Source organism: Anas platyrhynchos, chromosome 1 (genome assembly GCF_047663525.1).
Source record: "Anas platyrhynchos isolate ZD024472 breed Pekin duck chromosome 1, IASCAAS_PekinDuck_T2T, whole genome shotgun sequence".
Lineage (NCBI taxonomy): Eukaryota > Metazoa > Chordata > Aves > Anseriformes > Anatidae > Anas > Anas platyrhynchos.
In genome coordinates, this window is record NC_092587.1 from 191,956,164 (window position 1) to 191,971,000 (window position 14,837).

The 14,837-nt window shown below is 38.5% G+C and overlaps 1 protein-coding gene across 6 annotated transcripts in view; it reads left to right on the forward strand.

The window, feature by feature from the left end:
* PDGFD (platelet derived growth factor D) overlaps positions 1-14,837 on the forward strand; it is a 145,416-nt gene that overhangs the window by 67,408 nt on the left and 63,171 nt on the right. The window lies entirely within an intron of this gene.

The following is a 14,837-nucleotide window of genomic DNA, read 5'->3' on the forward strand; positions in this document are numbered from 1 at the left end:
AAGGATACCTTTTTTCTTTTCCTTTTCCTTTTCCTTTTCCTTTTCCTTTTCCTTTTCCTTTTCCTTTTTCTTTTCCTTTTCCTTTTCCTTTTCCTTTTCCTTTTCCTTTTCCTTTTCCTTTTCCTTTTCCTTTTCCTTTTCCTTTTCCCTTTCCTTTTCCTTTTTTCTTTTTTTTTGGGGGGGGGGAGGGATGGGGATGGGAAGGAGGAGGGAGGTAGGGGCAGGTATTGTGTATCTATGGTTAAGTTAGGTGCAGATATGTTGTCTGGACCATGATATGTTCAAAGAGGTGTAAATGAGAAATGTGTTGTCTATCATCATGACCAGTGATTCAAACAATTTAGTAGTTTTCTTTGTTTGTAGAAGGAGGGGAAGGAAAGAAAGGAAGACTCACACATCAGATGATGTGGTTGATCAACATATTAATGAATATAGCAAATTCCCATCTGTTTATATGGTTTTCCCAACCATGCCTTTCCCAACCATGAAAATGAGATGGGGCAGAAGAGAAGCACAGAAACAAAATCCAGCATGAATGAAAAACTGAAGCTCAATCACGTTACTGCTGAAACTAACGCAACTTCAAAGATAAGATCATGTCCTAAGAGAGAGATGACATGAACATCCACAAATACCATCTTCCCCTAATTCTGTTTGGCAAGAACACTGGGGGCTTTTCTATCCAGATTTCTGTTTTTCATTCGGAATGTGCTTAAGCCCCTGTGTGTCTTCTGTAATAATCAATTTCTTTTTTAATGACAAGCAGGATCTAGAATAAAGGTTATTATAACAAGAGAGCTTTTCATAATTACTAATTGCAACTTGATGGTGGTTTGAGTTGTTTTTTTTTCAGTTTCTGTCTGCTTCGTTTCTTTTATTCATTCTGGCAATGGCAGTGAGGGGGGAAATAAAACATTTTGAGATCCAGCCTATTCTGATAATTGTATTACTTCCTGTGATAACACAAACACTTGAAAAAATACTTGTGATGTCTGCAGATTCTTTGCAATAATAATGTTCTGTCTCAGTTCTTTCTGAGGTTTCTATGAAAGAAGTAGCTGAAGTGGCTTTACTGCTGATAGAAGCACTGTTTATGGTTACTTTAATCAATATTTACTTTCAGCAAGAGAGCTTTTTCAAGTAATGGGAGTAAAAATAGTCTTCTATTAATCAGTGTAAATGCATAAGCCTGTACAAAAATATTATAATTTAATCATAGACTTGCTTATTCATATATATGTATACTCCTGGTGTATATATGTATATCTATATATATACACCAGGAGTATACATGCTCAAATGTATTAGCTGTGTACCCAGATCCTCAAAAATAGTTGTGAATATTTAGTACCTGCATGCATGAAAATTAGAAAGATCAATATTTTGACATCTATCATTGTACCTGCTGCTCCACTTTATGCTTCATGAAAAGCTGTTATAAACTGCTAGAAAATACCTATTGCCTCTTCTAAACATGGGATCAGGTATAATTTGTGTTCAGTCAGTCAGTGTTTGGTAACTCTTGGATGTGGACTGTGACAAATTTTGAGGGTAAAGCCATGCAGAAAATGAGGTGCTTCCAGGCTCTTCGGAACCTAAGAAGCAAGGCAAAATGTTAGTAAGAATAAGATGCCCAAGTGGCATTATTGGATCTAGCCACAATTTGTGTGACAAAGAGTACAAGTAATAATAAGTGTATTGATTCTCTTGATAAAATGATCCAGTGTCCAATTTCTCTGAATTGTAAATTTTGTCTGAATTCGTCTGATAACTTAAAATTCCCTCTGTAATATCTGTTCAATACGTAGTCTCTTAGGACAACAGTTTGTTTCCCATTATATTTGTCAACAGCTGGCATAATGGAGCCTTAGTCTTACTCTGCTTTAAGTGTTTATTAATACTACCACTACTACTATGATGATGATAGCAACTTATAGGTCTGACATGTCTCTTGTCTCTTCCAGAACCCAAGAAATCTCCCTTCACTTATCTGCCACTGTTGAATTTGGAGAGTAATACTACCTTTAGTGTCTTTCCACTAACCTTAAATATTTATGGTAATGTCAAATGCTTTGACAGCCTTTGCCTCTTGCTCCTTTATTATCAGAGAGAAAAAACAATCTGCAGGCTTCTTGGTAATCAGCTGTGCATTATGTTCTCTAGAAAGTCATTCTTAACAAATTTTATTCCTCTCTAATGGTTGGTCCAGCTTTTGAGTTCTTGTTTTTTTGAGGGGAGAGAGCAATTAATCCCTACATCCATGCTGTACAGTCTCACTGTTTTTCTACTAAGAAAAAAATCACTTTTTTAATTTTTATTTTTGTTTATTTCTCTCTTCATTATATCTTGTTTCAAGCCTGCAGTGGACTTTACTTTTTGTCCTTCTTTAATATATCTTTTAACAATGTGCTATTGTCATTGTGCTTTTTCAGAATCAGCTCATCCAAACTCAGTTTATTTGAGCTGACTCTTTTGCCCTTGGATTTCTTGACAAATTGTTATAGTACATGAAGATTGATAATTCTGCATCTTGACACAAACAACAACCTGTACTTAGAAAATGTGAAGAACTTAATACATATCAAATTGATTCATAGGCTTTTAATGACTAGTTAGTATTTTTTTCAGGAGTTGCTTCTTATGCTTCTTAAAAGCAGTGTGTTTATGGCTACATGGAAATATTTCAGATTATTCAAGGAGGAAAAAAGAAAACAAACTCAAATATTATACCCAGGAATCTGCTATTGATAATATTTTAGGTGAATTTTGAATTAAGGGCCTGAAACTATCTCTGTGATGATGTCAGTAATGAATCATAGAATGGTTTGGGACGGAAGGGACCTTAAAGACTATCTAATTCCAATCCCTTGGCCATGGACAGGGACACCTCCCACTAGACCAGGTTGCTCAACGCCCCATCCAGCCTGGTCTTGAACACTTCCAGGGATGGGGCGCCTCAGCCTTTCTTCATGGGAGAGGTGCTCCAGCCCATTGATCATCCTTGTGATCATCCTTGATCATCCTTGTGGCCCTCCTCTGGACTTGTTTTAATATGTGATATTAAAGGAATAACATCAGTTCAAAAAATTCACAAGTGTTCTAGCATCTCAGTAGTTCCGTGGGATAGACTATGCATTTTAATGTGAAACTCCTAGTTCAACATCTGTGTTCTAGTTTGGTATATAGTAGTGGAAACTTTGGTCAAAAGATGTGAGCAAGAAAAGAAAAAAAATATGACAGGGATTACATCGCCCATGTTGACATGGGCACTAATCATTCTGGTAAAGATGTTTATGCTGCTCTACAGTAAGGCAGGGAGTTCAAGGTCCTGTTACTGCCTGAAGAAGAACAGTTGACCTCACTACGAGCTCAATCCCAGGCCTATAAACAAGGCCAGTTCCAATTTAGTCATCCAAACAATACTGATTCACACCAGTTGATGGTCTGATATTTCGTTTGAGTCATACAAGTGTCCCCAGCACAGGTATATGAGACTTTTGAGAGTGCCCTACTGCCCGTTTTGTTTTCTTTTCTGAAAATTATAATCCCATTAAAACATGAAAAGTATTGGGTGAAATACATATATTTGGCTGAATTCAGTTCTAATTTCTAGGCCAGAGAGGCACGTTTTAGATTTTTCTGATATCAGCATAGCCGATTTAGTTCAATTTATCATAACTTCAGTGTATCACTGTGCTAGTCATTTATTGCTCCTGCTGTTTCTCTGATTCTGCATCCTGCTCTTACAGCTTTCTCTTTCCTCTTTCATCTCTTACTGTGGTTAGATCCTCAGCTGGTGTAAGTAGCTGTGACTGCTGTAAGGATGCTGCTGATTTACACAAGCAAATGTTCTGGTTCCAGATTGTCTTGCTGCTTTATGAAAATGGATTTGGTGAATGAGCTTCATCTGTAAATGTCTGATCTAAGTTTATTAACATCCTAATATGTCTCAGACAAGTATTTTTAAGTGTGTTTTCATTTTATTTTGTAGGAGAATTTTATGTTTATTCTTGCTTTATTACTTAAATGCTGTGTTGAAGAAACAAATTGTCCATTGAGATGGGTTTAGTGGAGCATTTGTTTCTTTCTTGACAGAATATTTCTCTGCATCCATTAAAAAGTGTGAGCAAAAAAATAGAAAAGGATTTTATTTAAAGCTTTATGTATGAAATAGCCAAGTAAATGTGCATATGGGTAGAGTTGAATTGGCAGGTTGGGGATTATCAGTCCCGTAATTAAAGGGAATGAATCAGAAAGACAACTTTCTGCCTTTGCTTTGCAACAATATATCAGAAAAACTGTACCCCAGTGTTGGCCACCCTGGTCAGGCTGTGACGTGAGGGCTCTCTGGAATTTCAGGTTACTTTTGGGGAATGCCATTGCCTTCTACCAGTGAGTGCTAGCACTGACCCTGATGCACCCAGAAGGGAGGGAGAGAGAGAGGGAGGGAGAGCTGCCTTCTCCTTGCCAAATATTTGCTGCACAAATCTTGATAATGTTTGCTCATGTCACTGTGGATTTGAGAAACACTTAAAGACCTGTAATTCTGAGGGAGCATGGATATTGACAGCCCATGCAACAGCATGCTCCATCACATCACTAGCCCATGAGGTTCTCAGGAAGAAAAGCAAGGGATGATGGCTCCAAAATGTTGCCCAATGTCTTCTACACTGAAAGAACAAGAACTGAGTTGGAAAATCTAGTGTATGGAAAGCAAGTGGGGTGAAACATCTTGTTTAAATTCTCCCAGTACTGCTGCAGTTTCCCTGAGCTAATGTCCCCTATGGGTGTAGCCAAGTTCAACATCTCACCAGTCTTTGCAGCTTCAGCTGCAAGCAGTTAGGAGAGAAAAGGCTGGAAGGAATCAGTCTTCATAAAAGCTGGGGAGGTTTGCAATGTTTCAAGAATGTTTTAGTAAAAAAATCACAGGTGAGGTTTTGGAAACTGTTGTGACATCAGGAGTATCCTGTGAGAATACAAAACAACACAAAACAAACAAACAAAACAACCACCACAACAAAAAACAGCCAACCAACCACTTTAAATGAATCAAACCGATATGCAGGCCAGCAGCTGTAGGACAGTTGTGCAGAGCTAAGTAAAACACTATTTACACTGCTCACAACTGATTTTAGTAACACACAATACAGCTTTTATTTACCAAAGGTGTCAGTTATTTAATTGTAGTTTGTACTAGAAGGTTCTCAGAGTCATCACTGTGGTAATTCCTTAATTACAGCCTAAACTTCAACAACAACAACAAACAACAGAACATTTCACCCTAGGGAACCCAAAAATGGCTGTTGCCATTTCATCTTATTACATACTCTTAAATGTCTGCTGCAGAGTTGGACTTCTGAAGTCTAAATCAAGAAAGGTTTAAAATTTTGTCTTTTGATGAACAGTTCTCCCATGGAAAAGACTGATAAACTCAGCAGGAATGACTGCAGCACAATGAAAGTGCAAATAAAACAAAACAAATGAAAAGAATACAAAATAAAAGAAAACAAAACAGAACAAAAAGTTTTCTAGAATTTTTGCAAGCAAATAGAAACTGGACAAATACACTTTTGACACCAAATTTCTAGTAAATCATGTTTTCATATTTGTTCTGCCAAGCTGATTTTTTTTTAATTATTTTTTCTCTTTCATGGGTCAAACATACGAACATTTTTCCTCCTTTGGGCAGAGGTTCAACCTGGCAAGAGTAAAGTGGTTTGTAACTCTTATTTTCCTATCTTTAAATGCAATAAAAAAGCTTTTACTATTCTCCCCCCTCCTCCCCCCCCCCTTTTTTTTTCTCTAGAAACTGACTAAACCTTATGCAGTAGTATGGTGAATTTATTTTTCCTTTCTTGGTGCAGTAATTTGGGGATGTCTGGCTCAAGGTTGCTGAGGCTATTTTAAAAAATGGCATCACAATGTATTCATTTCTAGTTACAAGGAGAGATGGACTGATGTTATTTATTTATTTTTTTTTGTCTTACTGGACTGTAAACCTAGATGCCATCAAAACATGAAAAACAAACAAAGTCACTTGTTTGTGTAGTCCAAAGGATGCAAAGGTAAGCTTCATTGTTTAAAGCATTAGTGTGGAAAAAAATGGCTAGGCAATGGTGCGGTATGGCCCTGTCTCCATTCAATAGCTCTGATACAGAATGTTCACAAAATGAAATGTTATAAGAATATTGTGTTTATTGGACTTTCTCACCCTTTTTATCACAGTCACATAAGCCTCTTATCATGCTGCTCTCTGGCCAAACAGCTGCTCGAAGCTGTGCTAAATAGTGAACACACAGTTGTGCCTTTCTACTGAGCAGAACCCAAGTGACTTAGGAACCTGAGTTCATCTAGATGTGCAGCATCAATATTTGCACAGAGCTGGGGTGAAACAGCAGTGAAATAGCACCCCTTGACTTCCCACGATAGGGCTGCCAGTAAACAGCCCACAGGCTGCAAGCCCTGGTGGTCTGGCATCACTCTCCACATGCAGGGTCCCACTGCTCCTGGGGACCTGCCCTGGTCATGCCACAGCCAGCTACCAGGCTCCTGTCTAGTGGCCAGAAGTGTACATCCCAACATTGTTTACTTCTCTGCTTTTTTAGTCTGCAGTTTAGGTCAACAGCAGTAAGGGATAGCCTGAGATTTCTCTCTTAAATCCTCTGCCCAAACATCAACTGGCATTTCTTGACTGAACTAGTCTTTCAGCTAGGTAGGGGCAAATCAAGCCTGTTTGGTTCACTTTTTGTCTGGAAGCTTTAGAGTGAGGGAATGCTAAGGGTGTCTGCTGGTTAAAGTTATGTTGTCTCTCGTGTGTTCTGAAAGCCAGAGGAGTGAAATGTGCTGCTTTGGGTTCCTGCTTGCGAGATCTGGAGACAAAGATGGTTGAATTTGTCATTGTAACTGCTCAATTCTTTTTCTGTCAAATGTTTCACTGAACCTGCAGTCAAAGGACAACTTTGAAGCTTGGTATTACCTCCAGCATGATTACACTGTGGACTCCTTTTTTCTGTTTAAAAGAGAGAGTTCATTGAAGGCCCATGAAAGTGAAGGATTATTTAATTACTTCTTGATTTGCCAACACTATACTCAACTCTGTTGAGAACATAAAGATATATATTGTCTATTCCCACAGAGTCTTAGGGGAGTCTTGAATATGGTTTTCTCCACACAGGTTTCAATGTGTTTTCATCTGCTCATGCAGTATCTTTTGTTGCTCTTAACTTCTTGGCAGCAAACCTAAGCACAGGGAAACGTATTACAGTAGGTTTGAGAACACACGGCAGCAGAAGTTCAAGTTCTGCTCTGATCTTTGTTGGTTTTTGGTTTTTTTTCAGATGAAAATGCATGAGGTGAAATTTATTTAATAGGACAGAAAATCTTTCTCTCAGGAAGAAAACCTCCATGCATATGTTCATTTTATTGTGCTCTAATTTGCTGGAAAAGAGGAAAGTACTGTTCTGTTATTGTTGTTGTTGTTGTTTTAATTATTATTAAAAATTGTATTTTTCCATCCTGTTTGAGGAGCTTCTGGGTAAAGAACAAAACCTGGTTTTCTAAGGGCATTGCCCGATTAGGGTTTTGCAGTAGAAATCTGGAAAGACATATGCAATTCTTTGTCCCATCGCTGTTTTGCTGAATGTTAATCATTTATCTTTAGAATTCTTAGTTCTTCTAGACTTTATCTTGTAAATTGTAAAATTTTCAGAGGAGAAGTTCTCCCTCACATTGTTTCTGTGGTGTACAAATACAAAACATTGATTAGAATCACCAGCTGCCACAAAATTGACAGTGAAATTGTCAGGTTCACATAGACAGAGAGCAAAATCAATGAGACAACCACTGTCAGAGAACTGCAGAACTCCCAGCAGGTGACCTCAGAACTACCTTTACTCTTGTGTGCCTTTTTACTGCTTCCATTGTCCCTCCATTGTTGTGCACTACAGTAAGGAAAGAGCAAGACAACTAAGTTGTAAGAAAACCAAGGCTTGATTCATGCAGTCAGTATCACTAAGTGAATGTAAATTCCACAGTGGGACATAAAAATGATGTGATTCTCATTGCTTACCATCCTTAAACTCATTTTGGAGCTGGGACTGACCAGCTTGACATATAAAAAGCCCAGTACCACTGGAGCTGAATGCAGGTGGTATGGATGTAGCAGGGACTGCATGGGGCAGCAGTATGAGTTGAGCTTGAGTGGTGGCTTAGCTCCACAACTTCTCAGCAATTCTTTCCTTGTTGTTGTTCAAACTATCCCTTTCTAGCCTAGAAGTAACATTTCAAATCTCTTCCTTCTGGTGACCAGCTGTTTTTTTTCAGAAAGTAGTTGGGAATCTGGGATATGGACATGGAACTTCGAGAGCCAACTCCATTTCTAATTTTGTGATCATAATGTGGCAGTGCTGGTGTAAGATATTGTTGCCACATGTGGCACAGCAGCACCTGAGCTTGTGGGTTGTGCTGATGCACACCAGCATCATTTTCACAGCCACTGATCCCTATACACTGGCAAAGAATGAGCTCTCCCACCAGGTATTTGTGCCACATCTAGTTTAATTCTTTGGTGCAGGACTAAGGAAATCTCTAGATGATCTTCTGATGCAAGATCATAACAGTAAAGCAAAGCCACAGCCAAGAATTTTATGAATGTGCCTGAAAACTTTGTTAAATTGCAGTATCTATCCACCCGACAGCTCTGCAGTGTTCTGATGCCAAACCTTCGGAGAAAATCCTAAGCACTTACAGGAAAGATCCTCTGCACTTAAAGTATACGGTGCTTTCAGTATGTACAACTTAAATTGCTTTCCAGACTGGGGAAATGTTTCTCAGCACATGGGTTTTATCTGAATGATAGAAAACCTTCCCCAGGGTCTTACTTGTGTTCTGCCTCCATGCTGGGAAAAGACCTCAATGTACGCTGTCCTCTTTGCCCCAGTGCTGTGGTTTCCTTCACAAGAAAACTCAGGCATGAGGGCTAAAAGGGAGCCATGGTGTACTCTGGTCTAAACTGTCAGAGACCCAGGACAGGATGCCTTGGAGCCAGAAAGTAGAAAGTTGCTGGCTCCTTCCTTTGTGGCTAAGTTTTGAGTCCTGGCTTCTGCTCCACGAACTGCTTGTGCATTTTACCTCTAACTGTTTCTTGGCAAATGGACAGCCCATCTTGGAAGCATCATCCAGAACCCATCTATCCCTGGGGAGGAGACAGATGCGGTCTGAATTCTCTCAAACAAATACAAGAAGAGCAACACAAGCTCCCATTTCCTTGCAAAGGTTTGCTGCTAGGCTACTATAGAAAAAGGAAAGGACTACCTACAGTGAGATCTGCCTACATTGTTCTTCATTGTTCTTTTTTTTTTTTTTTTCTTTGAAAAGGTCTAGATACCTGTCTTAATGAGGGCATACATGGCTATCAATCCTAAGAGAGCACACGTATGTAGAGGTTTTACTAAAAGATGGCTTGCTGCCAAATATGCAACTTCTGGTAGTTAACACTCCATAGACTGATCCTGATCATTTTTTCTCCCTGGATGTGTAACAGGTAGTCTGGCACTGGACCTAGTGCTCTGGGTCTCATTTCAGCTACCAGGTCCAACATGGGATGCCTAGCTTGGGGGGACTTCAATATTTTTATCTTTGTGCAATTAGTCATATACTGACCCTAACAGACTAAAAACATGCCTTTGATAAAATCATGCCACAGAAAAGATGTCTGCCAGACTTTGCATTTTAAGAAGAAACACTTCAATCCGTTCCAGAGATTCTGGATCTAGAGTTTCAGTGCTGACATAGAGGGTAAAGAAACTCAAATTGCAAGAGAAAATTGCTTTGATTTGTCTTTTGAATCAGTCTTTTCATTTACTGCCTAATGTTTTAACATATGACCTTCCACTCAGTAATCTGCTACAATATATTTAGCATGAGAAACCTTTCCCCTTTTGACTGATTTTGTCTTTTCCTTTTATCAATATTTTTCTTTCTTTAAGGTAGTTCCACATCTTGTTGAATCTTAGGAGTGTTTGACTGAATTAGTTTCTATAACAATATCTTAAATCCTTTTTTTACAACAAATGACACCAGATTTCTGATAAAAATAGCCTTTGGTCATAAACATCTAAAGATCAATGAAAGGAAAATGAAAATTAGTATCTTTTCATTACACCAGAAGAACATAAAGGAAACTTCCTGAACAGGCCTGCTTACCTGAAACTACTGCCTAAACAAGAAAAATTCTCTAGTTTACATTCTCCAGTTCTTCACTTAGCAAACCCATATGTGCCAAAGTCCAGTGTTGATATTCATGCTTAAAAGCTGTGTCTATCATGGTCTTGTTCGAGGCACTACACATCTGCTGATCAGCCTTAGAACAAGTTTGCTATGTACCAGCCTGTTCATGGAGGTGTCAGAACTCATTGCAAACTTCCACTTCAGTTATTGGGTTTCCTTTGTGTTCTCTGCAGAACCAGGGAAGTAATTTCCTTTATTTTTCTGAAATAATTTCTCAAGGTTTTCTGTATTTTTGTTCTCATGATCATGTGGTTATTTGCATTGGTCCTATTCCACATCATTACAACTACATGTTCTTGATTATATGCATTTTCCTTTTTCATACTTAATTATGGAATCTCAAGAGAAAAATACATTCAGCTGTTGGTGTAAGAGTCCAGCAGGAAGTCCAATCCATTGCAACACAACCACCCATGAAAGAACTGGCAGTTAACAACATATTTTATATGTTGGCGTAGCATATGTTGTTTTTCTATAGACACTTTTGCTTTAATTATGGCATTCGGCATGTCCTTTTGTGTGGAATGAAATCTCTATCAAGAGGTCAAATAAAGGCAAGTAATAAAATTCACTACAGAAAGCAAATGTCGCAGTTTGTTATCTCCATAAAAACAAGTAAGGATTTGTTTTGTCAGTGTTCATCTGTGGATCACAGTTCAAGTCTGAGCAAGGTGCTTACCAAGGGTGACACAGAAGAGTCCTTCTTCATCTCACCAAAATCCAGGCAGGTCTGTCCTTCATGTCAAGACTATTTCTTTAGTATTGCATTCATAAAGCAGTTATGGTGGTGACCATTCAACAGTACAAATATTATTAAATTAGAATTAAAAAATGCTTATTATAGTGAGAAGCACTGTAACAGACTGTCTCTGTGAGTTATGTGCCTGGACTTCCTTATCAATTGCCCACTTAATATTCTTGTTAGTGGTCTTTGCTGAGGTCCTGTTAAACAGCAGATTGAATATGTAATTCCAAGACTCGTGGGGTTTTCTGCACAGAGACTCACACTGACTACTAACTGTTCTATTATAAAATGGATGATGGCTCTGAATTGAATTCTGTGTGTGAATTCTGTGTGTGAATTTTAGACAGCGTTGTTATGGTTTTTTTTTGTTTTTTTTTTTTTTTTTTTCCATTCTCCACCTTCGGTGCTGGTATTCTGCACTGGATAATATTGCTTCTTTTAAATACAGCTCAGTTTTTCATGCTTTGATATACCCTATATACATGATAAAATATATTATTCTAGCCACATGACTCAGGAATTTGGAGGGAGCTGGATGAGTGCATGTCAGATCTGAATCTGGCTGAACATGCACACAGCATCTTTTGATATTACTTCAGTGACAGCATTGGTCATGCTTTGGATTTGAACTCTGATGTCTGGAATATCTTACATGTTCCTCATCAAAAGTAAGTACCTGTTGATAAGAGAAGGAGCAAGTATCTTGAGCTGCTTGTTTGAAGTTCAGAGGCCAGCCTACCTGACCGAGTCTTTCATCATTCCCAGTGGGTTTGGGGCCCACTTATTAATTGCTTGATAACTGGCTGGCAAGGAATACAAGATGGTGTTAAAATCCTGCTCTCTTAAAATCCCGCTTTCTTATTAGGTTTTGATCTTTGAGCTGAACACAATCTAAGGTAATGCTTTGGACTGGATCCCCTGGCCTGATAATGCCCTTACATATGCATTCTTATTCCAAAATGATTGCTTTCCCAGTTTAGTCCCACTTAGTGAGCCTAAATTTACAACTTTAAGTCTGAACAGGCTTAAAGTGCTATTTCACTCTCATTTATGGCAATCCCAACCCATTCCCCCCCCTTGCTCTGCAGACACCCATGCAGGCCCATTCTGAGTTTTTGCAGATCTTTTATCGATGACTGTCTATAGGAGCAGAAATGAGCTAGATGTTTGAAGCTCTGCCCCTGAAATGACAGAGATGTCTAAGACAGGTACTACCGTGTAGTACTATTTTCTTCATTAGAGAGAAGAAACATAATATTGTGTTGACTATCCAAGGTTCATTTTATTGTTTATATTCACTAAAAATATATGCATAATATTTTTAACTAGGTAAATGACCTTACAGTTTTATATCTTCCCAACAAGCTGTGATCAGTTATGAAATACACTATTTCAACCATGAAGTCTGTCATCTTTTTCTCTGATTTATGCAGAACATTATGGATAACAAATAAAGTTTCTCCTTATTGCAGGAGGGTGAAGGAATTAAAAAAAAAAAAAAAAAAAAAAAAAGCCAATGAATATCTGAACAGGCTGCCATAAATACAGCTTGTTTGGCATGCTTGTCCCCAGGATTAAATGATTTGTGGCCTGGATTCAAAAATGTTTTACTGTTCTTTGCTTCTCACTCAGAGGATTCAGCTATTTAGATCAGGCTAATTTTCAACTGAAGGAACTGAAGAGCTATTATTCTCCCCGAAGGTTATCTCCTTTGTTTAAAAACTGGTGGCAAACCATTGACCACTGTATTTGTTTCAAAGACGGCAGCAGTGGGGGAGGAGAGTTATATCTGGAAAACTCCCACATGCAAACTCCCAAGGTTATTTCCTGAAATAAAACAAATAGTTTCACAAGTGATGAAATGAACTTCACATGGTTTCCAGCAACTTTCTCCCGAACTGTAACAGAGGATGAGCTCATCAGGTTATGCTCCATGGGATTTAAGAGGGTATACTTCTTGTCATAAAGCATGTCAGAATGTCGTATCTTTTCAGTTTCTACCACTGTGTCAAAGTTTATTGATGTTGGCCAACTTCTACAAGTACATGTACAAGGAGAAGAAAGACAGAAGCAAACTTATGCACAGAAAAACGCCTTTACAAGTGAGGCTAAAACTTCAGAAACCTTAGAAAAGTGGGACTAAATGTTCCATATTATTGGTTAGGCCTTTAGACAAGGTCATTGTCTGAATTCTCCTTTCTGAAGCAATTGGCACTTACAGACTCTCTTTGCTCAATGGATATCCAAGAACAGATGGCAGATCAGCTATTAGCAAGCAGTAATTGCATTTTGGTTTTATTTTGATTTTAAGTGAAGGAATTCATTGTCTGTTGAGAGATGATAATAAAAGCAGACTTCTTTCTGTATCACGTATGTCAGGACTGGGAGCAGGTTCAACAATAGCATGTAGATACATAGTGAAAGCTTACTAGGAAATGCAGAAATCCAGAGCAACCACAGAGCATGACATTAGGAGAGCATGCCCTAGCTGGGAAGGATAATCACTGGATGTGCTGGGAACTTGTGCTGGGGACAGTTTTCAGACAAGCCCTGTTTTCAGAGTATTGGGCTGGACTTCCCCCTGTGTATCACACTCAGCTATCTCCATGCAGGTGGAGGGAGGCAAACACATCTGAAAATGCATCTTCTATAAGCTATGAGAGTTCCTCTAACCTGGAAGGCTGTAGTATAGACCAGTAAGTTTAAAATTATTAGCTGGGCAAGAATTAAGGGAATAAAAGATAGGTTCATCCAGAAAACTAAAATACAGACAAAGTTGCTTTGCAGTCAGTTCAGCCTCTGCAGGGAATTGCTTTACTGCAAAGAATGTCTCCCAGCTTCCATTTCACTCATCTTATGAAATAGGCTCCCTCCCCCATGTGTAAGGATGTCTTTCTAGCTCCTGCCATCCAGAATATCCTCCTTGTGTGTATTGCTTAAACGGCCTCTGTTTTTTGCCTTATGACTTAACACTTTCCTTTATTCATTGTGAAATTATTTTATATGCTTTTTAGTAAATGTGACAGGTAGTGTATTAACCACTGTCATCTTTTATTTAGTACCATAAAGCATTAAGGAATACAGTTACTACATGGCATTCAGGACACTATAATACTGCATTGTATTGCGTTACAGCTTGGGACAGTTCTGTGCCTTGAAAGAAAGAGGTACTCTCTTTTCCTTTGCCTATATCTTTTTCCATTTTTTTTTTTTTTCTTTTTCCTGACATTCCCCATGTCCAGTACCTGATTTCCATGAGTTGCCCCAGTGTATCTGATGAAGACAATGTTTGTGATGCTTGTCTGCTTGGAATGGTCTTGTTATTTTAGTCTCATGTCTTAGCTCCTACAAGAAATACAGGAGTTGTTTACATCTCCTCAAGCTGTTTCCCAGATTCTTGACAATTTGTGAGGGGCCAACTTCCAGAGACAAAATTTGGGTTGACCATGTTTCCATGTCTATTTAAACCAGTTAATTCTACAAAACTGCACTGAAAATCCTATTAGAAAACTGTAGATTCATTCCTGGCTGTACTACTTCAGACAGTAAATTAGCACATGCTGACAGAGGTAAGAGGGAATCAAACTGTTTGAAAGCTCTTGAAGAATCTACTCCCGTGTCAAGTGAAGGCTTTGCATTTCATCCCTTGTGAAGGATTATAGAAACAGCATTTGTGTCCGTTATTGTCAAACAGATTTTCTTTCTGTGTGGAAAAGCCATACCTTCATCCTGTTATATTTTTATTGAGAATTCTCCTCCCATTCTTCCCTCTAGCCTTTCCTTATAATGAGTTACTCTATAATTA